Source organism: Vidua macroura, chromosome 10 (genome assembly GCF_024509145.1).
Source record: "Vidua macroura isolate BioBank_ID:100142 chromosome 10, ASM2450914v1, whole genome shotgun sequence".
Classification (NCBI taxonomy): Eukaryota; Metazoa; Chordata; class Aves; order Passeriformes; family Viduidae; genus Vidua; species Vidua macroura.
Genome location: NC_071580.1, coordinates 7,846,021 through 7,873,866, shown reverse-complemented (window position 1 = coordinate 7,873,866; position 27,846 = coordinate 7,846,021). Strand labels below are relative to the sequence as shown.

The following is a 27,846-nucleotide window of genomic DNA, read 5'->3' as shown; positions in this document are numbered from 1 at the left end:
TTTGTTGAAAGAACAGAGATGCTTGATTTTATGTTAGAGCTAAAAGTAGGACTTCTAACCTTTCTCCCTCTCTCTCCCCTAATCTAGAGTAGGTTTCAGATCTGTATCCTTTACTCAGCAACAACTAAGTGCTCACAAGTTAAGAGATTTAAACTCTTTTTTTTTTTCTTATCAATCATTTGCAATAACTGTTAGCATTGAAGATACATTACCCACTGCAATGTTTCTCACTTACTTATTAAGTTGTTAAGGATATTTTGTACATAACACTCCTGACATATTAAAAAAGAATGTTTCTAGATAAGTGTTCAAGCTTCATTTTTCGTTTTGCTGAAAGTTTCAATTAATACATTAAACACATTGTAGCTGTGCAGATAGGTAAAGGAGATACCTATTTATACATTCTATTGATTCAGTTCTTCCAAATGTTAGTAGCATTATGCTATACATGTAACAAGAACATGATGCCCTCTGAGAATTGCTTCCATACTGTTTAATCTAAATTGAAGTACACATGCAAAAAATCCCATCTGCAATAATGGGATGCACACACCACATTAAATTACCCTCCCCAACCACTGGAAGTATTTCCCAGAATAAAAAGTAAATGTTCAATGTTGCTTTGCTGCCAGAAGGCAGCCTTGAGGTGCAGTTGGGAAATAGGATTGCCCTCTAGTTATCTCACAACCTTCTAGCTGTGGGCAGAACAACCAAAAAAAGGTAGACTTGCCAAATAAGTACTTTATCTGAAAGCTTTAGTCTCTCATATTGCAAGAAACTAAGGCATCAGCATTAACTTAATTTTTTTGTTGTTGTTCTTTTGCGGCAACATCCTATGGTTCTGGCTCTGGGCTTTCACTGCAGGTCAGAAGTTTAGTATGGAAAGTTTATTGGGGACTGTGATAATAGACTCTGGAATTTTCTTATCTCTTATTTAATTGTATGGCTTCCAGTGAACACTAGGGACTGGATTTGATAACCTGGGAAAGCTCTTCTACTTTCTGTGATCCTAAATGAAAGCAGTGAACAGGGCTAGAGTTAAAGTGGGTAAGAGACTGCATGAGGACACAACTATTTTCATTGGCTACCTGTAGAATCTTTTAGTTGTTTAAAAGGACTCATAACTAAAAAAAAAAAAGAAACATAATTAAGACTTTTGACAAAATTGTAATCAGAATTTTAATACAAAAATGGATATCCTCAGCTCCAGATTTGCTACCTCAAAAAAGAAAAAAGGAAAGAAGTTCTGGGCATACTATCTATATATAAGTATGTGTTGCTATTCATGGTATATTTAGAGTCCCAGATTTTAGAAAAATACTTTTGTGTTGATTGAGCAATAGAAATAAAACTGACCAAATATGGAAGATGCACAGCATGCCCAGAACCAGGTGGTCAGAGATAAGGGACTGGAGAAGTAGCACATCATATTTCTTGCGTCAGAATTCTTGTGTTTTAGTAAGCAAGACAGGTTAAGAAAGTCTTTGCCTAAAACATGACTTTTATTTTGATGTGATTCGTTATAGGTCACAGAAAGTTTGGCCCATTTTCCACTGATTTGAGATCCAACCAATAATGAATCAGAAGCAGAACCAAGAATAGATCTAAGGAGTTCTGAATCACAAGCCACCTCTTTCTCAAAACACCCACTCCCTCCCAATCAGACAGACGTCCCTTGTTTCTAAATAAATGCATTTGGTTACAAAATGAATTTATTTATTTTTAGCAAAAATTGCTCATAGTGACAAAATTTTCCATCCAGTTAATGACAAAATACATTCTGTTGCATAAGATTTGCACTCGTGCAGAAAATTGCCTCTCTTGCCATAATCAATGTATAGATTGAAATTATAAGACATCTAGAGTTGATGTGTCACCGAACACCCCCATTTCTTTTCTCTACTTTTCTTTCACACTTTTAGAACATGACAGAATACCTAAATACTACAGAAAGTCACACACACACAGAGAAATACATTTTATATTACTTCAAAATGCAAAAACAACCTGTTGCCCCACATGAACCCAGTACAACCTTGTCACCCTCCCAGTCAGCTACACCCCTGAGCTAACAGAGCTTTGTATTTTGGTTCAGAGCACTGGGGGACTTGCATATCTAGAGCACAGTGCTCCTTAGTACCAGCTTTACTACTGCCAAACTTCAGCAAAGCATCTGCCTTATGCAAGCAAATGAAGAAATAATCCTGAAATGGTTCCTATTCCTTACACCACCACAGATATCTCGAGTCAGAAGTTTTTCATCTGAATGTGCAGTTAAGATCTGTGAGTGGTGCACAGAATTAAAATGAAGATAGAATTATCTCACTGTGATTTAATTATCTTAATTATCTGAGTGGCATAATGTTTCTACAATGCAGAATCACCTCTGATGAACAAACTACACCCAATAAAATAAATGGCAAGTCAAATCACTGCATAAAATTTGAAAATAAACTCATTCCAGGGATAAAAACCACTTTAATTTCCTGTCCTCCACTCCTCTCTTTTCACTTGCATCCATAGAGTAAGAAAGAAAAATATCTTATCTTGGCAAAAGCCTTAAATTCTGTCCTAAATGAATATTTTAAGATTAATATTTTAAGAGTAACTTTATTCTAAAAGAAATCCCTTGGAAAATGCATCCCTTCCTAACTGCCAGCCACTTGCAAGAGTTTGGAGTGTCTGGGAAATTTTTGAATGAAGCTCCAGATATACAGAAAACCTCCTCACTGCCTCTGCTCTTTCTGAAATGTTTCCAAAAGAAAATAATCTCTCTACTTAACAGACAATCTCAAAATATGTTTGTCACTGACAAAAGACTCCCACACACACTTTTTTTTTTTTTTTTTTTTTTTTTTTTTTTTTTTTTTTTTTTTTTTTTTTTTTTTTTTTTTTTTGTGGCAAGCATTGAGTCCTGGAGAGAGAAAGTTATTTGCCTCAAATTTGTGCCAGAGCCCAGCTAGTACCAGATCTCTGTTCATTCCCCAGTCCTGCCCAGTCCTGTGTTTTAACCACGAGACTGTCCCTTTCCTGGCACTGATTAGAAGACTGGAATGTGCTTATAGTCATGGTTTTCCCAGTCAAAGGCAAATACATGAAAGAAAAAAAAGAAAAAGCAAGGTACATAAACAATGTAAACAATGGGGTTTTTTTAGCATCATTATATTAGGTATGTTAGAGAAACCAAAGGTGGATTTGAAAATGAAGGTGTGAGGCAATTGATGTTAGCAGCAAAAGCTGAATTGATCCAATAGGTCTGTGGACATTTTCTGATTTAACATATTTTCAAATAAGCAATAGGTTTCCAGAGCCTGCTATAATTGCCAGTGACTGCTCTGTCACTGTATTATGTGAATGAATGCTAAAAATAGCCCATATTCTATACTGTGGCTGCCCAGCACAGATTTCATTCAGCCTGGGTTTGTGTATAATTCCTGTTCTGCCTTCATAGCACTGATATGCAGAGAAACTGCAACAATGGTCTATTTTTGTGTAGTATGGATCTAGAATGCAGATTAATCTATACACAGCCCAGTCTTGATATCCTAAGACAAAGATTCACCCTAAGACAATGAAATTTCATCTGACATAACTCAGCCCAAAACATTTAATCACAGAGGGAAGACAAGCCATGGTACAGTGCCAGAACACAGCCATGAGAAGATAAGCTTTCCCAGTAAAGGTATCTCACCACAGAAGCAAAACTTGCACTTTCAAGATAGACCATGAGCAAACAAAAACTCAAGCCAACATACTTCTCAGGGGATGTTTATCATTTATGCCAAAATCCATCTTACCAGATGTTGTCCTGTTAAAAGTTTTTGGTTAAAACCAATCTCTAAACTAAACTTTTTGTCTATTATTCAGTAAACAATTATATCTGGAAGAGATTGATAGGAAACAATGTGTATTAGGATAAAACTGTTTCATTACTTACACAGAACCAAATTTGCTGTCATCTCTTACACAATATATATGTGGCCACAGGGAAGCTGACAACGCATCAACCAGACAAAATCTCTAAATGAGCAGACATTGCTACAGGCAGAAAAGAGAGATCCTCCATCCTTTCTGAGTGACTGGGAGGAGAAATGCTTCTGTAGGAAAATACAGAGGGAAAACAGGGGTACAATGCTGTGCAGGAGGGAGGTGGTCCTAAGACACTGTGCAGCAGAAAGACCCACCCAGAGTGTAAAATGCAGGATTTGGTCAAGTCAGGTCACAGGGTCAGTGAGAGGCTACTTCATGGATCCTAAGTACATTCCATGGTAGGACCTCAGGAGCTACTTCAGCTTTAGGACTGCCTGGATTCAACTTCTGCATCCTATAGAAAACATATTGCCAGATGAGCAGGCAAGCATGGCCCCAACACAGATGCTGGGGGGGATTATTCAGGTCCCAGTAGGGGTTCCTTCGGGACTAAGTGCTAGCCATTAGCACAAAGTACCCTGGTGGCACACACCACTCTTGCCCAAGGTCAGCATCACTTCCCAGTCTGCCATCAGCTTCATGCAGGAGACAGACACTCAGAAGCATCCTTGTCAGTGAAATGATGGCTTGCCTTCCTGTGGAAATTCTGAGTTTTGGGGGAGTGAGCTGTGGGAAGATTTTGCTTGTTGTTTTTTGTTTGTTTGGGGTTTTTTCCTTTTTCTGGGGAGCCAACTTTTGAGGGGGTGGTAGGGGTGGGTGTCGGCAAATAAATGAAATATGAACGACAGCTCTGGAGAGCTTCCTACAGCTCATAAGGATGGTAATTAGATTTGAAACTACATCCCCTCACCTCATTCCACAAAGGGCAGAGCACAGACAGGGGATCCACTCAAGGCAGCACTGAGATATAGACTTTTTAAGAACATGAGTAGTCCCATTCTAGGCTTTGTTTTAATAACAACACCACATTAGGTCTCTTCAATGGATCAAACTTGAAATACAAAATTGGACATGAATGTAGCTGAGGGTACAACGGAAAATTGTAGGAAATTACTTTGTGCAGAAGTTCAGAAGACAAATTTGAAGCTGCTCTGCTCCAGTGGCTGAGATGAGAGATTATGTTTATAAAAACCTTATTAGAACTTTGCAAGCTTCTCTTGTCTGTGGGTCATCTGACTGGTACTCAGCAAATAGTGCTGAGGTTTTCTTTTTCCTACTTTGTAAATAATGAATTAATAAGAACTTACTATGAAGTGCCAGCTTAATTTTAAGAGGCATTATCTGAGACCTAATAAAACCTGAATCTAAGAGGATTTTTTTAGCTGAAGTCTTGCACAGCCATTTCAGCACCAGGCTCATATTCTAGACTTTTTTGTCTAAGTCTAACATATATTAAGTACAGATTCACCTTATGTGCTGTGGTAGAAATCAATCGGAGTTCTGCCACTGATTTAAAGAGAAACAAGGCTGGATAGATAAACCTTAGCTGCTGTTAATATGATAAGACAAAAACAAAACCCACCAATATTTGATAGCTTATTTAATGGTATTTTTGTTTGTAACTATTAGCCTTTAGAAAACAGATCCCAGAATGACTTCCAGAAGAACAAGCTCTCTATAAAGGAAGTACAAAAAACAATTTGGCTTATCTTTTAAGCAATCAAAAGCAGCTACTCAAAACATATTTTTCTTTATGCACTAGAATTCCATTGCACAGCCGCTCTCTTTTAAGAAACCATGTAAGCACTGATTTCAAAATCACTATCTAAATACCCTGGGGAAGCAGAGCAACAGTTTGCTGCAGTGGTACTCCCCTGATCTCTGATGACAGAAGGCATGATCCCCAGTTTTGTATCTAGTCCATGCTTGGTTTTGTGTGCCCCAAGCTCCAGTCCCCCCGTGTGTCTGGGTTACTTCCAGAGCCCAGAGCACAAACACGCCAGGCACAGGCCCCTCGCTGTGACAATGAGCTCTTGTCACAGAAGCTGCCACAGAGCCCCAACTTCACCCTGGCAGGTCTGTCTGCAGAGTGGCTGCTGTCCCCAGGCAGCTCTACCTCGAGATGCCAATGGACTGATGTCAGCTTTTGAAATGAGCTTGCTGGGAGCGCCTAGATTAGCTGTGTTGCCAGGCTCTCGCCACTCTAACTCCCTTTTCCACTTCAGTGGGCTGAGCTTTTGACACTCTGAAAAGCACCATTTAAAATTAATTAAAGCTCCTTATTTTGTACCAAACCTCACTGCTACCAACTCTGTTTATTATGTTTTATGCAGGGTAGGGGGTACCAGTCTGCAAGGTGTTCTGGGCTGGGCTACCAAAACTCAAGGATGAGGAGATATTTGCAAGGCAAACAGGATGTTAATGGTGTTTCCAAATCACAAATCACAGCTTTTGCACAGTTTACTGGACTCCTCTGGGGGAATCTACATGTCCCACTGCAAGGTGAGGCAAACTTCCTGGCAAGAGCTTCTTGTGGAGATTTATTCTATTATTTTTACTACTGCCTACAGCATCGTAAAGTTTTACTTGTGGCACACATCAAGTTATTTTTAAAAATTATTTACTATAAACTTCCACAAAATAGGTTAATACACAAATGATTGGGCCAACTATTTTTGAATCTATATGTTACAGTGAATATATAAGTATTTTTTAACAGCTGGAGGCCAATATTGTCTTTTGGTTATCTTTTCTGAAAGATCTTCTGCCCATCTGATAAAAAACAATAAAGGAATTTAAAGACTCTTTTACTGCACGTTTGAAATGCTACAAGATAGGGTAATGCAGTCATGTAAATCTGTGCGTACCAAATTTTATTAGATGGCTGCTCATTGTAGAGGAGATCACAACAGTGAACTAATCCAGCACATGGAGTGTTCTTCAACACTTCATATTTGGCAAACATCAAATTTCTGAACTACCCACCAAAATGTAAATGGCATACTTGATATTCAAACTAACAGCAGGTTGTCCCATACAAAATAGTGTTCTTTAAGTGTTAGACATTGATTGTATAACACTCGGCACTTCCACGACATTTTTAAATATACTGTTGACAAACACTGAGGAGCAAAATGTAACACAAAAGGTGCAAAGTGAAATGATATAAAAGTAACAGTTAGAAGCAACCACTGCATTCAGAGTGCAGGGCCATGAAACCTAAAGTAGCTGTGGTATTCAAGATCCAGCTAGCTCAGAGGATGCCCAGCTAGTCAAAACAATTAGTCTGACACATCATTACTCATACTGGAACAGCTTCACTCTACATTGATTTAGACAGGGCAGTAGCATAATAGGCTCTTCAGAGTTTTACAGCAAAAAAATCTCCTGGATTCAAAACCACTTACAAATACAATTCTGATAAATCCTCCTTCCTGAACAAAACTAAAAAGAAGGGAATTTTTGGATGGAATTTGAGTTATACACAGACATGGCTACAGAAGTATAAACATTAGGAATTGCTGGGGATTTCTGAAAGCTGTACTTTTTTTGTTGATCCTGCTTTTTCAGTTACTCACAGAGCAAAAACCCCATTTATCTACTAGAGAAAATGTGTCAGAATCTGGCTCTAAATATCATAAATGTTAACTCTTCTGCTGCACAGTCTCAATTTTAATTCAATCATGTGTTTAGGCCAATTCCCTCTTGGCAGTATAGACTGGGCAAGGTTAAAAAACTCCAACAATATAGACAGAATTATTTCTTTTTTATACTCATGCAAATTGGAAAAGCTTTCATTCAAAAAGAAGACTAAAGAGTTGTAAGCATATTTAAAGCTGTAAATATCTATAGTACTTAAAATAAGTTAATATCCTTTCATTTGAGATTTCCAGGATTCCTCTCTGCTTCTAAGAATCCCAGCTTGTACAAATGTCCTTGCATTAAGTTAAACTTGCTTCCTTGCTCTCCCCCTTGTGCAGATTCTTGCACTTGTGCTGTGAGAATATAAAATGCTTCCAAATCACAAAAACATCTGTCTACCAGCACCAGCATAAACTAATATCAACACAAGATAAAAGGTAGAAGAGAATAAAGCACTGAACACTACAGCCTTATGAGAAAGGGTCTCCAAAGCATAAATGATGCTACAAGTTTCCTTTTTAACCAGGGAGTCCTCCCATACACCTCTCAGAGAGCTAAATCAGGTTAATGACAAATATGTCTACATGACACATACAAGGGCTAAGAGACCTAAGAGGTCTCATTGGAGATTAACAGGACTTCAAAAGTGGCACAGTATGGACTGAGACCTTGAGTCACTTTCGTGACAAACCCAAGTGATTAAGGTAAATAAATTGCAAAATGTCTCTGCACTGGTTACCAGTCTCCCATAGAACCTGCACCAGCATCTCCTCCCAGCCCTGAGCTCCCCACTGTAGGGACATCACAACAAACCAGCTTGGGAGTGGATCTCCAATTAAAACATCTCTCACTATCTGTTATTGAGATTATTTTTAGTCTGGCAAGCTCTGTGTCTGAGCATGCTGCCTTCTCACCCACAACGCACTCCCACAAACTGCTGTGCCAGTATGGAGAGGCAGGCCTGCCTCAGGAATAGGTGCCCAACAGCTTTGTGAGCAGCCATCGCCTGCAAAAAACCCTTATCTGCACAAAAAACTTTGATCACACAGCAACTCTTATAGTGTATGAAACCCAAAGTCCAGCCAATCTTGTATCTTGTCTTCTTTTAAGATAATCTTATGCAATACCAAGTGTGCTGCCTGATGCTTAAGTAAGCAGTCCACGGTTACTTTCAGAAAAATGCAAATGCTGGAGCCCAGTGTTTACTCTCTGAACATTTGTGTTGATAGAGTTCATCTGCAAATGTGCAAATAGAGACTGAAAATAAAGTGGGAGCAAAAAAATTTTGAAAATGAACCTGGAAATTCCACCCCGGGCCTTCAAGTCCAGTTTCCTGATATTATCACAAAATCTCTAATATAAACCAGTCAAGATGCATTTAAAAATATGTGTTAGCCCACTTTCCCCACGGGGAAAAGTTGTTCTGATGGTGAGAGGCTCATCGTGTTAAACCTGACCAATCATGGCCAACCTCTGCTCATTTCTTCTCATGGCTGCACTAGTTCTTCACTACACCTCAATTTTGCTTATCTTGCTCATAAGACAGAAAATGTCCCTTCTCAACAGAGAAAATAATTAATTAAAAAAGAAGTTATAAACTACTATAGATAAATTGTGGGCTCCTACTAGAACTTTTTTGAAGTTTTGCTCATAGAAAGTCTTTTGAAAATTAATATAGGCCCCTATGCAAAGCATTTAATCCTATCTCATTCAAATTTCCATCAGTTTTTGGGTGTTTGTTAAACATAAAGAATCTGATTTGACTCTCCCATATATTTTATCTGCTCTCCTCAGAGAAACAAGCACCCATAGGGTCCCTTTTTCTTTTTAGCTGAAAGGAACAAAAACAAGGTTTCTCAAATCAAAACACCATGGATGAAATCCCTCTTAACAGTCAGATACATACATCGTTGCCAAGGATTTTTTTTATATTAAGCAAAGAAAAAAATCTCACTAAATCGGTGACAACTTCTTTTTCCTCCCTACAGTCATCGGTAATTGTCTATCTCTATGTTTCTACCTTTCTGTATTTGAAGGTTGAAATATATAAACTGAGGCTGTAAATGAGTCTCCACCTGTAATTGATTGGTTTATAAATTGTCCTTTGGTTGTTGCATCCTACTGACGTGACAAATTTTCTTTCCCCCACTCAACCAGCATAGCACAAATGCGTATTTAAACAAAAGCAAAAACATCATCAGTGCACATTCTCTTTTCTTGTCAGAATGGAATTGACAAAGGAATAATCCCTTGTTGAGAGTTTTCTCTCTTTCTCCTCTCTTTTCCCCCCTGCTTAAAGGCCTATGAACATCTGCTTCCCTTGTTTTCCTAAACAAGTCTTTGAAAAACATCAATTCATCCTGCAGGCTTTAGGAAGTTTACTGATCCTATCGGCGTAATAGCACACTGCTACACTCGAAAGAAGGCAGTAGTGCTCTCGACTATTATGTCCTTTTTAAAGCATGGCAAAGACATCACGCACTCTAGCACATCCTTAGTACTATATGACAAATTAAATAATGAGATAGTCATGAATTACCAGGACTAGCAAGTATTTTTTTCACCCCAGTGTTACATTTTACTTATTTATTTACATCATCAGAAGGAAATGATTGCTCAGCATCCAGCTGGGCCTTCAGTTGTGCTGTTCAAAGGGAAATCCTTTCAAATGCCAATGCAAAGATCAAGGGTTAAGATCCCAGTTCTGCTCCTCTTGCAGATGCTGGAAGTTGCTTATCTCAGGAGATTTTGGCCCATCAAAAACGAGAATATCATAGCCAAATCTGTCATTCTCCTAGGGACAGAACGGCCATAGAATTTTGGATTTGCAAGGAATAATAGAATTTAGATTATTCCCACAAATGGCAATAAATGGATTGTTTGGGATTATTGGAGAAGGATGCAAAATAGTAAAAGCACAACACTTGTATTCCTCTTTCTGCCCAAAATTTTAGGCTGGATACTAGTGGCCTTGTATTGTGTTTTTCTGCCTAAATCCTCCCATAAAGGTAAGATAAGCTTTCACTGTGGAAATCTGCATGGGAGCTGCAGGAAGACAGGTGCCATATTTCAACCCTTTCTATGTGCTGTTACATATAGGAAAATTGAAAATATATTTATCAGTGTGTGTGGTTTGACAGTTCTATCTCCTCTTACACTAAGGCTAAAGTGTTCATTTGCCATGAGTTCACAGCAAGTGTTTGTGGAGCAGCTTGTTTCCAAACAAGACAAGAGACTTTTCACCTGCACCAGTGAGGGATGGTATTGCTAAGCATGAAAGAGAATATCTTGATTTTTTTCTCATAAACAATCACAAACAGACTCTGGTGTGAAATAACATTGTCCAGCTGATTGTTTAAACTGTCAACAGTAAAGGGAAGCTATACCTCCACCAAATATCAGTGTTCAGTTCAGATGGGCAAAATTATTTCATTTCTATTTGAAAGCTCCACTAAATTCAATATTTTCATTAAGTTTTACATAGCTGCTGTTGTAAATGGCTCAGAGTCAGACTATACAGGTGCAATAATTAAAGTAAATATCACTAAAAAAATTAAGAACATCAATGCCTTAGACATTTGAATACACAGATGTCCCTCAGCTTTTCAGGCTAGTTTTGATTTCAACCCCTTTCTGCTCTGGAATAAGGAAAATTAAGGAATTTGGCTATTAATTTTATATAGAAAAGCATAGAATATTTTAGTCGAGGTCAATATCTTTATCTGGTAGATCCTGACCTTGTTCTTCTCATTTCTGTTACAATGCTGCACTGGCTCCAAGCATTTCCATACCAGTAGGGATGGAAAGGACAAGACTGAATAAATTCCAGACTGAGGTCTTGTGTGGCTGACTAATGATTGCATATCCTGTCCCTCAGAGCACTTGGAAAGGCTTGTGTAGCTTCAAGCCCACAGTGCATTAAAACCGACAGTGTGTGAGGAGCCACTGATTCTGTGGGACACTGAGGTTTGCTAGAGAGATATAATGTTGTCTAGCAAATACCTTTATTTGGTATCACTGGATATTTGTCGTACTCGTTGTTTGGTACCTAGTGCTATTTCAATAATGATTGATAAACTGACAGACTGAAAGGGTGGGGAAGAGAAGAATCACATCACTTCAAAATTAAATTTTCCCATTTTTCCACAAAGCCATAAGGTATTTTCTATGAAATTTAGGTCAATGTTAGACAAAATGTTTTATAACTTCAGATACAAAAGCCAAAATTAAGCCAAACCCCCTTCTAAATGTTAAAAAACTGTGAAAATAAATGTTGATTTCAATCCAATTTTTTTCAATGCAAAAAGCTGTGAGAATTCATTATAGATTTGTAAATAATTTCAATTAAATTGACTGGGTTTAGCAAATAAAACATATTTTGTTTCACTCTAGAGTTTGCAATGCTTAAGCCCATTTTGTGAGATTTTCATAAAAGGAAGCAGATAATGAGACCTCTTGAACACGGTTTGGTGTTTGGATTTTCCCTTTGTCTTGGACATTGGTTGTAAGAGGTTTTTGCTGCCAGTTTCTAGCTAAACATATTTTCTGTACAATTATAGGTACATGGATGTACAAAAGACATTAATATGGCCATGTGCTAGCAAAGTCCAACAGAGTGTCTGCATATCTCACTGCAGTTGCACACAGTTACAGCTGGCTGCGTTTAGCCAACTTTGTTTTAAAGAGGTTCCTCACTCTGCAGTCCATGGAATCTTTGGGTCAGGGTGCACTGGCATTTTGGAAAATGGGGAATTTCAACCTTGCTTGTTTATAAACTAAAAATATGCCATTACTTGCAAGTAAGGTAAGTCTCAAAAGACTTAAGAACTTTCCAAACTGTGAGCCTTTATTAGTTTTCCTCATCACAGGTTGTATTTCTGAAGAGCACTGTGTTATTCAAATAATATAAATAAACAGCTTTTGAAAGAGAAAGGAAAACAAACAACATTTTAAAAACACATATATGGCATAACACTGTATACAGTCCTTTGTTATGACCTCTCTTTACACAATTTCAGTGATTTGAAAATTAAGATTCTCGATGAGTCAAATTGAAGTGGATGCCAAAACTATTCAATATCAGTGAAATGCAGTTTAGAGTCAATAGGATTGGCCATCTAATGACGATTAAGTATGCTATAAATTTAAATCTTTGAACTACTTGTTGAGATTTATTCAGGCAGACAAACAAAGATAACAAAAGTCTTTTGTGTGTTTGTCACTCATTTCCGTTGCTCTGTTGTTGCAGTGTCAAATAATGTCAGTTATTTAAGCACAATTAATGTAATTTTAAATTCTCAACAAATTAAATTATAAAGACTAACAGTCCAAGGAGGACCCAGCCCATTTTTCTTGTACATTTTCTTTTTTCTCCCAGTTTTGTGGCAAATTTTAAATCAATGGGAGGTTAGCTTCAAACTTGATTCTTAGAGAAACAGCCCATTTTGATAAAAAATTAATTTTATTTTCATGAAGTCATTTCTCCCTGGTTTTGACCAGGTGAAATACATTTTAAAGTATAATTCAGGACTATGTAATAATTTTCAGAACACTTGGCAAAAACAGAGGGGAAGAGGTGATAGATTACTCTCCCTTGTGCCAGGATTGTTTGTTTTCCTTTATGATTGTATGTGTTCATTCAGTGCAGGGGGGGCTGCCTTTTTAAATCCAGGACTTGGCTGGTCACTAACTTCATTTTAGCAGAATAGGAAGGCAGAGTTTTAAAAAAAATTGCCACAATGTAAATGACCCCTGAAGGAAAACTGGAGCCTAGATAAGGAAATATATGGTTGTTTTTATCTCCTTATGAAAAGAATGTTAAGTCCTTCATTTAGAAATTTTGAAAATTAATTGAAGACAAAAAGTTCATCTATGTCTAGGCTTGTTTAATTAGACTGGTATCATGAAAGTTATTCTGTCAAAGCAACTTAAAGCTAGTCTTCTCAAAGAAGCAAAATTAGCACCCATTGTGGTAAAATTATGTTGAATTTCATATAATTTAGTAGGAAGGGAGTGAGATATTTTACATTTTGTGAGATCATATCTCAAGATTTAGTGCAGCATCTAGAATTTCTTTGCAAGTAATAAAGACAATGATCCATTGTGTACTTCTATTACTAATTATTCTGTAAAGATTGTCTGTTCTAAAAGATAATTAGAAAAGGTGAAATTTGATTCCATTAAACAAAACTCATCTGGGACACAATGAAATTTTGTTGTGAAGTAGTAGACTCACTTTGAAGCCAAATAAAAAGCTTTCACATTGATGGAATGAATAAGATTTAAAAGCTCACACCCTTTTTTTTCTCTTTATTCCTGCATGGGCAGCATTTAAGAATAATTAGGCTAAGACTGAATTATATCTGCAAGAAGTTTCAACTCTTGGTTATTTCAGGCAAAAATGGTGTCTTCTGCTTTTTACACAGATCAGTCCTTAGTATTTGTGTTGCAGAAGTCAACTGATCAGGCGCAAAATACCAAAAACCAAAGTGACCTGAACTTGTACAGGACCTGACTTCCCTGATTTCCCAACTCGACCTTCCAGCTATTACAGGGAAATAACCCCAGTGCTGCCCAGAGAAACCCCATACAAGGCTCACCCCAGGCCAGTTCTGGGTCTGAGGAGAAAATTAGGTTGGCTCCAGGTCTTGATGCTTTTCCCAAACTCTCTATAAACTATAACCTGCTTGGCCAAGTGATGATTTAGCAATATGAACCTGTCTACCCAAAAATAGCCCGAGGTCCAGTCAGGAACTGGAAGACTTAACCACTTTGCTCAGACACCAGGGAAGCCAGAACTGCTGCTTGAAAGTTGTGTTTGAAGTTATGGCTGCTACTGGGTTCAGATCTTTATTGTCTCGTTTGTAGGTCATATGAAACTACTTAATGGCACAGGTCTTATTGTAAAGAAAAGAATGGCCAGACTACATTGGCAGCCCATTTCTTTGAGGATAACCACTAAACACAATGCCCCAGGAGATAATACGCTTGGGAAAATGCTTTGGGAAAATACATGAAGCTGCTTGAAACCAACTTACCTCAGCTCACTGGACCAAGTCCAAACATTACAGGCTTGAGTCTGGCTGACTGGAACATAGAGCTGCTTTTGCAGCTGGATGAAAATGTTTCACACCACACTTGGACTGTCCTGGGACAGTCCAAGACCCCAAGCCCTGTTCACACGTCCTGGGACAAATGGCTGAGAAGGAAGAATACCTTAAGAACTTCCTGGTCAAAAGGAACATGAAGATGCAGAAAAGGAACAGAAGCAAATTTCTAAACCAGATCCTAACCAGCATGCCCGGTTCCAGCATTACTTTCACCTGCCTTGACATCCCCAAATTAGATGTTTGATTTCTATCAGTAAAACAGAGGGCTCAGGAGATATTGCAGAAGAGGGCATTTTCATATCAAATTCTAGGAACTTCACACCTACCTATCTATCTTTTATGGACACTGAGCACATCCCAACATCCCCGTGGAGAAAGGAAATGTAATTACCAGTGCATAGAAGGAAAACCAAAATATAGAGAGACCAAGAGAGCTGCCCAAAGTTCCATCAATAAGGCTGTGCCTTTCTTGATTCCAGGTAACCATCGTGAGAGGACATGGTGAATTTCCCCTCAAGGATCACACTTTTAGTGGTTTTGCAGAAAACCCCAAGCAGCTCTTTTCCTCGTAGTATGCTGACTGGATGTGGGTTTATTTTTTAAGACCAATTCCTATTTTAACAGAAAGTGCCATTGTTAAATTCTGAAATAAAAAAGAATTTCATCAAACTGCAATCTAATTACAGTGGATGTTAAGAACACATGTGGCTTTTTGGAGCTTTGTGGAACATTCCCATGAAGAAATACTTAGCAAGTGCAGCTTTGTGTACATTTCACAGAACTCTGCCAGCATTACTGACTTTTACCCAGGTCTGAGCCTTACCCTAGACTGAAGTCACAAAGAAGGGATTAGTAGGGCTACACTGAGGCTGTCTGTCACATAGAAGCTAATGAACTGCTGTTTGGACACTGCTAAATCCCTGTTTCCTTTGCATTTTACACACCTTACCCACAAAAAAGTAGTTCTCATCTAGTGGTAAAATAAAAATTGCAGTCCAGGGTAGTAATGAAATAAGCCTCTTCTGAACAAAAGTTGTTATATCAATACTGACAACAGCATATTAATGTTGCATCCTCTTGAAACTGAGTTAATTGCCATGCTCAATTCATCCCTTCTAAATATGAACCAAAAATATAAAATTACAACAACAAAACCTGATCTTCAATAAAGCATCTCTTGCTTCACTCTTCATAAAATAAGTTTGAAATCTATATATGCTATCTGTTGCCTCAACTCAGTCGCATAGGTATAAATCTAGAGCAAACTGAACATGAGGTACATACACAACGAAGGTATGACAGAGAAAACAAATAGATTTACATATAAATTTGCATGTTCTGTGTGAATGTATGGTTTATACCAGTTTCAAGGCACTCAGAACTACCCTTCCCTTTCACAGAAGCAAGTTTACACCAAAAAGGGGGGGGGTTGGGAGATTCTTCCCCACAGGTAGAGTGACAGCTCAATAATCTTCCTCTGATATCTTTCCAGTAGCTGCCTTGTCTCAAGGCATGTAAGCACTTATTACACGACCTGAATTTAGTTCTCTTCTATTTCCTGAATGTCAGTTTATTATTTTCATGCATTTTCTAGGTGCTGATTTGAATGGATAAAAGAAAAAATTGTATCCTTCCACATTTTTGGAAATATCATTTTCCTGAAGTTCAAAGTATAAAAGAAGAAAATTAAGGAAGTGTGTGGCTATAAAAAATGTTTACTTTAACTGTCTACGCTGCTAAGCACTTCAATCAGAACTAGTAATTTTTTCTTTTAGAAATACCAAGCTATAAATTTATTTCCCAGCTGCAAGGAGAAATTGCTGATACATAATGTGTCTGATTTTCCAAAGTACCAGGCAACTACCTTGAGCTGCTGCACGCCCTTCACCCCCTCTGTACATAAGACGAAGCCCTTTTCTAAATGAGCACACATGAAAGGTTTACATCACCCAAGTGAAAGAGAATTTCAGAGGTGAGAATGGGAAAGTAACAATTTTAAGGACACATCACGAATGACAGTGTTAATCACCAATAAAAGCAAATTGCTGTTGAATAAAGGAAAGTTTCTCCACTGACAGAAGAGAATGTACCCCTCAGTCTGAATCACACAGAAATTGGTTTTGCCACATAGAGTCACACTTTCTACTGAGCCCTTGGTTCTCCAGCCCAAGATTGTAACAGAACTTAAATAGATAACATAAGTTACGGGAGGAAATAGACAGGCATTAAATATGAGCATAGGGACCAAATGAAAAGGTAAGTAATTCAAACTGAATGCAAAGGTTGGAAATCCACTAAGTAGGAAATTCACTCCCATTTTTGTCATTATTTAACTCCTCTCCACACTACTGAATATCGCAAATGGCTCCTGAAGTCCAAATTACAAAATTACTCCTTTATTATATCAGGAATATTTCTACATTAGCTGTGAAATACATATGAAAGGTGCTCACAAATCACAGTTCACATGGCCTAGCCAGTTATCCTAGAGCTGGCAATCATGCTAGGGATGCCAGGGATGTACCAAAACCCACACAGCACTTCAGCAAGACAATTTCTGAACTGTCCCCCTCAGATTAGATTTCAGCTAATGCCAAATGCAAATACAAGAATGCCTGACGTGAAGGTGAAGGAGGAAGAGAGAAGGGAGAGTGCAGTGAGAAAATATCAGCTGCCTTCAGAAATTAGGTATTACACGAAATAAAAGAGCTCAAGACAGAGGGTCAGGTATCCTCTGCTATTAAGAACAAGCAGATTTAGTCATGGTTCCCAGGCACTCATTAAAGTGAAACTCAATAGTCATTATTTTATTACCAGTTCTAACCATCCAATGGATGCTCCAGTCTGAACACTGTCAGTTTGCTGGGAACAATGAGAAGATGCCTACTGCAATCTGAGAGACATGAAGGGTGTGATGGAGGGGAACACAGGAGCAGCCTGCTTTTTTCCTTTGTGTTTCCCTTGTTTAACACCTTGGTCCTCAAAGAGCAAAGTAAAGCAAATATGTTTGAATAAGGAATATAATCCAATCAATGAGATACCCAATATCTGCATGGCACCTTTAACAGGACAGTGCTGCGTCTCTCAGGATTGTGCACAGAGCTCATTTCTAAGGATCTTAGGATTTTTATTTTTTTTTTCTTTTTGCATAACCTCATTTTTGTTAAGTCTTACTTGTTTCTTACTTGTTATCCACCTTCACTCCGTCACCACTGCCTTTGTAAAAAGGAGGTCTGAGAAATGAAGAAGCCAAACTCCCTGCTATTACTCTTGGTCCTTCAGAAACCGCAAAGGTGAAATTCTGGCTTTGTTGCAATAAATAGAACACACACCAAAATCTTGAAGGTCAGAATTTCCCTTCCAGGCTGTCATCTGTAACAGCCTCCCCCTGTACACACTCTTCAGAGGACAGGGGTTTGCAGGTGGATTTACAAAAACCAATGCCAAAGGCAGGAAGGGAAAGGCTTTGCAAAACATCTGTCCCCAGGGAATGTGATTCCCCTCTAGAGATATCCTCTTCACCTCCAGTCTGTTACACTTTGTACTCAAACCCCATTCCTTACCTGAGCAGGCAATCATGCACCATAAGAACCTTGTGAACTTTCAGTATTTACTTTTTTGCTTCTAAGATTCTTACCAGTCTCCCAAGGGTGATGTTTCCAAAGGAAAGGACAAATTGACTCTTAAGAAAAAAGTCTACAATGAGAATTACATTTAAGTTTTGAGCACATGCTGTGGGTTTCTAGTATACACCAAGGAAAAGAAATCCCGCATCTTGTAATAAGTGGGGTAAATCACTGCTAAAGATGAAATTATCCCTGTTAGACAACGGGAACATAATCACTTTTTTGGTGGTTACTTGATTTGTGATTTTTTACATTCTCCAATATTTTTAAAGAGCCTTTCCTTATGCAAACAAGAGCATTCACTGATCAGCACCAGTATCTCTTTGCTTGGGTGTACATTAAGAAAATTAAATGGAATATTCTTAGAAAGACATCTGTGCCTGGGGTGACTCACATTTGATCAATCCCTGTGAACAGTTCTTTTCAGAGGATGTGCAATTATTTGCTCAGTTAGACTTAAACTTTTTATTTATTTAATCACCCTCCTGTAAAGCTTTGATCTGAGCTTCCAAAACCCATTTTTCTAACCACTTTAGCTACATATTTTACGTCTTATTTTCTAATCAACTTCAGCCTGTAAAATATACAATGTTCTACTTAATGCATCCTATTAGGAAATCAAGCTGCTGCATGGATTTTGAGATCTCTCATTTTGCAACCCCGTGAGCCATTTGGAAGCATCATTACTGTCATTATTCCAGGGGAGAAGGAGAGAACTGGCAGCAGAGTGAGCCCTCTACACGGCTGTCAGCTCTGCCCTTCTAACATTTGCAGAGTGACTCAGAGGTGAATCACAGGTTTCTGCAGGTGTACACCAGGGAGAGCTGGATGATTTCCATGTCACAGTGGTTGCAAATGTTTACTTCATTAGTTCATGGGGTTACTCAGCAGTCCTAGCCAACTCAATTTCTCAATCTTACTGTATGGCAGTTAAAAAAAAAAAAAAAAGAGAGTAGATAGCAGCCTTGAAATTAAAAACACAAGATCAACAGTCAATTTGTAATTAGAAAATCTGAGCAATGGTTAAAGGTGAATGGATTTATGTGTAGCTACTGTTAAACAGACATTATGAAATATTTCAAAGTGTATCAATGTTAGATCTATTGTGCTCTTCACCATAAAAAGAGGATCCAGTAAAGGATATTTACTAAAATATCCAGTAAAGAATATTTACTATATCCTTCTTCACAGCAGTACACTCTGCACAAGGGATAGCCATCTCCATCCACTGAAATGCATTTGCCACAAGAAACTCAGAGTGATGTCTCTACTTAGCAACTAATTCAATAGCTTCTTCCAAGTGTCCAGATGTTTCCCAACAAGAGCTTTCCCCTTGCTTGCATGAGAGCAGTCACTTGGGATTTATGACAGCATTTCCTACTCACTGCTCCTGGTGTGGCTGGAGATTAAACTCGTGTAGCCTCGTCTGCTCCTTTTACAAAGGATCCAGCTGCCACAGGTAGGAGAAAAATCCTGTGTGCAGGACACCAGGTAGCTGTGTGAACCTTCAATTTCTCTAAACTAGATTCCATAAGTCACTTATCTACCCATTTTATTAGTCTATTTCAGTTATTTTGAATTTTACCATCTTTAGACTTCATGATAACCTGCTCCCCACAAGATTGTGGTGTTGGCAAATGTTATCAGTTGACTTCATGTTCCTACTGTCTCAATTCTCTCAGGACTGATCCTTGACCTGTGTCCCACTATAAATGACCTCTTCTGTGCATGAACTCCCAAATGTTTCCACTGACATGAGCTATTTGTTCTTAGATGTAAAAACTTTTTTCCCATGATCAAGGAAAAGTCTTTCCTAACCTTTTCATTATTTACCTTGTAGACTATGTTTTGCATAGTTACTACAGACAAAAGATTCTGGAAATCTTGGTGGGATTTTCTCTCTGGTACAAACCCAGTAAAAGGTTACAACCAAGTCTGTTCATTCCTGTAATTAAAATTGATCAAGCTGTCTGAGTCTCACTAGAAATACAGACAGTAAAACCTAATTTTCCCTTAAACAAACTTGACCAGTTCTAGGGAAGAAAAATGCTGGCTAAAAAATTGAAGACTATGAAGATAAAATGGAGCTAAGAAACACACAAAAGCTGAACATTCTGTTTATCCCAGATATCCTTCACATTTTATGCAAACAGCTGACATCTTCAAAAGATCTCATTAGAAGGTACCCAGCCAGGGAGCAGAGTGCTATGTCAGCTATGCCCTCAGTGCATGACTACACCAATGACACACTCCCTTAAGGATGCACATTTCACCTCTGAAACACTTCTCTACCTAAACTATGATCTTTCAAAAATAATGGAGAATAACAATGCAAGCTTGTGAGAAGAGAGACACTTACAACACATGTTCTAAGCACATCTCTGTAACCCACTGTGCTGTTCTGCATGTTCACACTGAAACTGCAAATGAAATTCAGGGAATCTCTCTGGAGTCAGAGTATGGCAACACAGAATTGGCCATGTAGTGTTTACTAATAAATCTAGCTGGATTATTCTGGCCAAGGGTCCTACCAGGCATCATCTACACAGGAAAAAACCTCCACAAACACTTGCAGTTACAACACAGTGGTCTTGGTAACCCTGATTGTCCCTTCCAATGCTCCACTCCCAAAAGAACAGACGGTGCCCTAAAGCCCCAGGTGGGCAGCAAAGAGCAGAGCTGACAGTTGGCACGGACAGATGGAGGCAGGATCGCACAGCAGGAGGCTCAGCACCCCTCACCAGGCTCTGCAGCACCAGCCAGATTGTGCTCTGGGCAGCACAAAGTTTCCTGGACTCAAATACAGGAGCAGTGTTCAGGTTATTAAGGGGAAACCTGGGGAAGGAAAGCCTCCCACTCTGTCACAACTAATCCAGGTGTCTGGGAGCAGCTCTGCCCCAGACACAAGGAAAGGGCAAGGAGGGAGTGGCTCCAGGGATGCTGCATTACAGGGTGGAATAGTGGGGTGAGGACACTGCACAGAAATTGTACATTGATCTGGTCTTTCATTTTTGTATTATTTTAGTAGTTTATGTTCCAGACCCCATGAAAAAAAAAAAAAATACAGTCATGTGAGGCAGGTACTGAATATGATGCAGGCTCACAGTCATATTTGGTAACATCTCCCCTAAAACCCATGCTGTTTTTGACTTAGCAGATAAACCCTGACTTAGCATCCCACCAAGGCAAAGATATCCATAAATACCCATTTTCACCCAGCAGCAGCCATCTAAACAGGGTTGAAGATGTATTTTTAAGTCCCATTAGAAAGAGATAGTGTCTTAATTGAATTACCATCCTAAAATTGGCACCAAATTCTTTCCAGATTTTAAATACAGAGGACAATGGCAAGAGAGGAAAGAAATGCATTTCAAAATAAAGTATGAAACTGAAATTATAAAAATACTGTGCTAAGCTGTAAATCACATGGCACTGCAAACCAATGTTCAGATGTGCTTTATTTAAAAACTATTCGCATGTTATGCTATACTTACTTAAGTAAACTATAAAAATGTTTTCAAAACTAGAATTAGCTATTATGAATCCATTTCTGCCAGGAAGATGCTGCCCCCAGGGTAAAGGAGCACTAAAACTTACTCCAGCTATAAATATCCTGGTTTTCACATGGCCTGATTGAAAACAATGTAGGTGTGCTTGGCATTTAACCTGGGGAAGTCGTGTCAGCTTCCCTCCCTTCCTCCTCCCCATGCTAACAATGCTGTTTGGCAGCTTTTTCATTTTATCTCACCACAGATCTTTGCCAAAACTTGAATCTGCTCCTGACAGATTAACTGCCACCGTGAAAGAAACTGGCTTTTTTTTTTTTTTTTTTTTTTTTTTTTTCCTGCAGATTCTGATTGAAAGGATAAGCTTGAACGACAATCTTCTCAAATGGCCTGGTCTTGTCTCAGGCCTGGAGTTGGGAAACGAGGACCAATACAGTTGGAGAGGCTTTAGTTAGTCAGTAACCACACTTTGAATTCAATTATTTGAACAGTACAACAGACTGTGAGACCAGATTCCCAGCTGTTTTTTAACTTATGTTTTCACTTGCACCTGTGCAAAGTGGGCACAAAATACTTCTAATTTGGCAGTTGGGAATTAGCCCCCATATTTACATTTGCTTCCTGATTCCTGACTTTATTCATCAGCCAGCATGTGGTACACAAGCTGATGAATTATTGTTTAGCTTGTTTTGAAAACACATCACTTGCAAACATACTTTAAAAAGATCTGCAATAATTAGCTGCATTTTATTTTCTATGCTAACTGCACCTTTTTATGTATACATGCATATACAAGTACATTTATGTTCAGTTAAATTTAGTCCCTTATGATTAATTTAGGGTCAAAAGCAGGTCTGAGTGAACACAACTATAAAGGTGGGATTCAATACACTTATACCAGCTCTTAATTCAGCCTTTTGCCTTAAGAGAAATTTCCGTTTTCAGTGTACAAGGACATTTTAATTATTAACTATTTTGCATTCACTAAATATAAGCAATACTGTAGCTAATTCTACCCTATCACTTGACCAAAGAATGTTAAATTATCTTGCATTTTCTGTGGCTCAAGGGGCATGCCTGCTGTTATATTGACATCCAGGGACCTGACTGGACACCTGAACCATTTACTGTATCCAATACTGAAGATCCAGCACAACAAACAGGGTCCAATCCTCCCTGCACCAGGCATTTTGCCTCTGCCATGGAATATGAGGAAAATTATTCTCTACCAAGGATATTTGGATATCCGCAGCAAAAGTCTGTTTTTCTCTTAGTTTCTGCATAGAGAAAAATTATTTTTCAATTAGTTAGATAACTGCCTGCTTTCAGTCTCTGTGCTTTACAGTTCATAAGTCTGGTTCAGTATATTTTTTTCCTCTCATTAAAAGAGTTTCTACTCTTTGCCTTCAGGGGATGCTGGAATGTTGCTATCTATCTCTGGAATGTGGCAACTTCTGAGGTTTGCTTTTTGTCCCATTAGACTTGCTTCAGGACAAGACTGAGGAAAGCTGACATAGTCCCAAGCATCCTGAGAGGGTGGGTGAGCCAGACAACAGCTCAATCACTTTTGTGTGCTCCCCTGAGGCTTCCAGGAGACTGTCTCAGCAGCAGGGCTGGTGGCAGCACACTCCATCAGCACTCCTGTGTGCCCTCCAAAGGAGGGATCAGCTGGGCTCACACTGCTTCCCATCAGAAGTTTCCTCTGTGCAGAGGAAACCTCACTGAACCCTCAGGCGAGCACTCATGTTAATGAACAAGGCTGAGAAAGTGGCCTATCAAAATGAGCTCTGTACAACCAAATGTTCCTCAGAGCTTTACCCACACTCACACTCATCCTTCCCACAAACATCACACTCCCCTCACTTCAGGCTCTCGTTTGACACCTCTCCTATGCTCCCCCACCAGCAACATTGAGGCCCCTCAAGGTCAAGGATCTGTATTTTCTTTGAAGCCTCACAAACAACAGTAGCACTGTATAAATAATAAATAACAGCATCAGTCATTCTATAACAAGTAGCATCAGCTTTAACAACTCATGCCATAAGAGGTGTTGAGAGTCCACTGCAGGATCTTAACATCAGCTCTGTTGATACAGACAAAGAAACTAACTTCAGGCTGGGGAAAGATTGATCAGAATCATTCATCTGGGTTAATATCGGTACGCTGGGGGTCAGAACATCATTGAAATATCAGTCACAGCACTTGGGATGTTGCTGCCAAAAATACAGAACTGTAATAATGCATAGGAGGTAAGAAATGTATGAGGCCATATAGACCCAGACCTCTTCTCTTGAAATGATATTCTATGCCAAATTTTTTTGAAGTGTCACACCAATGTAGGGAAAGCCTTTGCTCACCTTAATTTACAGAATAATTAGCACTGAAGTTTTAGTTAGATTTTAATCTAGGAATGAAGTGTGTAAATCTGAAATATTATGAATGGGACAATAATCCCCCAGAAGTCCACCTTGTTTTCCTGCAATGACTTTTGGTACACAGGTTAGTGAAAACTGTCCCACAGATGTGCTGGCTGCACTGCTGGTTGGGTGCTCCAAGGTTGTCCCCATATGACCTGGGAACAAAAGCCAGGCCACCTGTCACTTTTCTAACCTGACTGGATGGGTTTGGGGGAGACCATACCAGCAGCTGAGGAGAGAGGGCAGATACCCATCCAGCTGTGGAGAAATGGCTGCTGCATCAGAATCATGAGCAGAGAAAAAGATTTACCCTCAACTGTATAAATTCTTGTTAGATCCTATTCTAAGTGGTGTGTATTTATAGACATACATTTATTTACATAAGTGTGTAGAGATATATACACACAAGAAGTTCAATAAAAATTGTGTGTTCTCATGTACTACCATAATTAGAAGGGGAGAGGGGGAAAACTTTTCATCTTCCAAGGTTTTAGCCATTCTCCAAGGCAAAAATCACTCCTAACCTTGTCTAAAGGGTGACATTATTGCAAAGCTAAGGACATGTTTAAAAATCCTTGAAGGAGTTTGCTTTGAATACTTTGAAATGTACTCTGGTTTTTTGTTTTGTTTAAGTTGGGATGGACAATTGACTATTGTGCAAAGGTAGATTGCATCCACAAGTTGATATCTGTAAAGCAATTTAAAGGTCACTTTAACAAGTCCAGTAATAGTGAGCATTAGTGATTCTGCAAAGGAAACAGACATTGCAAGATAAACCAGAGTGTTCTGAAAGTAACAGCTCTTCTTTCTTCTCTGTGTTCCTGAACTCTATCCTTGTCATACCCAATCACCTTCCAGCAGCATAGTAAGGGATGTGGTTACATGTATTCCATCCAGTGTACTTGTTTCTTTATTTTCTTCTAAATTGTTATTATGTGATGGTCTTGCCCTGTCTAAAATCAACAAAACAATGGCACTTTAATGCAACTTAATACTTGTACACAGAGGGTTATCAATACAATAAATCCCAAAACAAGTTCATATTATTCTGTATTTATTAGACATTTTAAAAATGTTTCTGAACAAACCTGACATTTTTCAAGAGTAGAGTTTTTTGTGGTTTATGGTGTGGGGTTTGTTCCTTTGAATTGGACAACCCCTCACTACAGTCCTGTGAAAAGACACTAGAATGATAATACAGCCTTTGCTTTTATCCTTTATGAAATAAATGTTTAAAAGTCTTACTTACAGTCATCCTCTTAAATGCAGTTAGTACTTCTGACAGTGATATCAAGACTGAAACTTTCTGCAAGCATAGTTGCATAAATATATCTCTAATTACTCAGCTTTTATATAGCCTCTGGTTTCCAGAAAGAATAAGAAATGTGACACACGATCAGGACTGCAAGTATTTTTTCAAAGTTGGATTAATTAACATCATCTCAAAACCAGAAAGAACAAAGTTACCAGGTATGTGGAACATTAAACACATCACTAATAATTAGTGTTAGAATACAGAAATAAAAAGACAAAATGAGGCCATAAGAAATTAGTCTAATCCAACTAAAATTTACCAGAAATACTGTAAGAAGTAAGATTAAAACTACACTTTTTTTTTTTTTTTTGATGGCTAGAAGGATGGGTAGGGAAAGCCTGTCTATCTGGGCCAGATCAACAGAATAAGAATGCTTGAGAAAAACATCAATGACAGATGGGAAAATTTCAATATGTGTGATTCAACTATGTTACGATTACACCAACACAGAGGTATTATAGGGCAGTGCATAAAGCAGCAATAAACACCCATGGTAAACTTTAACTCATGCAGTCCTTCTGTTATGGGCCTTAGAAATTACAAGCTCAACAACAGAACAAAGCAAGAGGCCCACAGGGACCAGGGACTGCTAATCAGTGAGATGGATAAAAAACAATCAAGTTTGTCCTCAGAAGGGAAAGTTTGAACACCTGGAGAACAGCATCATTTTGAAGGATCTCCCTCAGATGTAAATCTATTGCCTATTCCACCAACACCAAGGTGTCTCCCCCACTCAGCACGGGAACAATGAATATGCTGCAAAATGTCACTCATGGCGCAGCCCAGCTGTACCACAGCAAGCAAATACCTGGGAGAGAACTGCACTGTACAAAACCAACTCATGGCTATGGTTGTTCCAAATGACAACAAAAGTAAACAAAACAGAGATAGCAAAATAACCATCACAAATCAATCCTCATGGGCATATCTTCTGTCATCTGCTCTTTGCTCCTACCTTTGTCAAGCATTCTGCTTGTCACTTTTTCACTCTTTTTAACCTGACAGGCCCGCTGCTGACAAGTGGTAGAGGTGAGATTCCTAAAAAAATCTGAACTCTGGCATATCTAGAAGAAAATTCTTTTATCCTGAAGAATTAGTTTATGCATTCTCAACCATTTTATTGTTCACCATTGCTTATTTTGATATGTGCTTTCCTGTATGGTCAGACATGTTTTCAGTTTGAATTATATACGGCAAGGAAATAATCAGGGACCACAAGTACAAAAGAAAGAATTCACTTCAACAGGTGAACTTCTCACTAGGACATGCACATCCTGGGTATTCCTACGCAGTGATGTTAACCTCAGCAAGTCCAATTATACCCAAGCATGTGAACTGGGAACAGATTTTTCAAAGCACAAGAGAACCAACCTTTCAGGTTCTCAAATAGTTCACAACCTGATCTCTGCAAATGTGTTCCTATGAATGAATGTTATCTCAATGCATATAAATAGATTTCAACTTAAAGGGAGATTGCAAAGCTGACTGTTTGCTCTGCATTATTTGTTGTACTTCATTAGTCACCTGAACCCCATGCATCTGAGCACAGTTTACAGCTGCTACTGCCTCATGCCATTCCTTGGAAAGTGGTGAGTGTTCCCAGCCATGCACAATGAGCAGACAAGGCTTAGGATGAGCAACTAAGCAAGGTTGTTCCAGGGATATGGAAACAGGAATAAAACCAGCTTCTTTGGCTAATATGAGACCATCTCTTTCCTCCCTGAGATGTAAAAGTTTTATTTCCAACAAGAGTCTGGCTTTTCATCATTTAGACTCTGAGTCAAGAAAGCCCCAAAGTTTACAGAGCAACACTGGAATGGTATCCTTAAACATCTGGCTAAATCAGGGCTTCTGTGTCTATATTGCAACACAACTTTTATCAAAGAAACTGAAAATAAAATCCTCACAAGAAAAAGAGATCTTTTCTTCACTTGTGGCTTATTGGTTTTCAGCAGATAACCGCTTGGTTCCAATATTAATTTAAAAGAAAAAAGGCTAAGATACAATCAGCGTAAAAGCAATTAGCCAAATTATTTAATGGATTAATATAAATTACATTGTTTAATTACAAGATCAAACAAAATAATGCTGGTTTCAATTAGAGCAATTCAAACCAGTGGTGAAGGATGAAAATGAACTGATTTTTTGAATGCTGCCAACCAACTCTCTCCCAGAAAGGTTAAATTAACTACATGAAGACATAAAAATTTACAGTAATGACAAATCACTATATCAATACACTCAAATACAATTTTTTAGCTCTTCAGTAATTTGGATTTTACTACCAAAACTTGCAATATTCATAATAAGGTGCATAGAGAGGTGAGGGGCAAAAGAGAGAGGTGGGGAAAGATGTAATCC

General features: G+C 38.5%; 1 long non-coding RNA gene across 1 annotated transcript in view; it reads right to left on the bottom strand.

Annotated features, from left to right (window-relative positions):
- Window positions 1-927: 927 nt before the first annotated feature.
- The window catches only part of LOC128812325 (uncharacterized), a 154,266-nt gene continuing 127,347 nt past the window's right edge, over window positions 928-27,846 (bottom strand). Inside the window, exon 3 of the long non-coding RNA XR_008438688.1 lies at window positions 928-1,009. This is a non-coding gene — a long non-coding RNA (uncharacterized LOC128812325). The remainder of the gene's footprint in view (window positions 1,010-27,846) is intronic.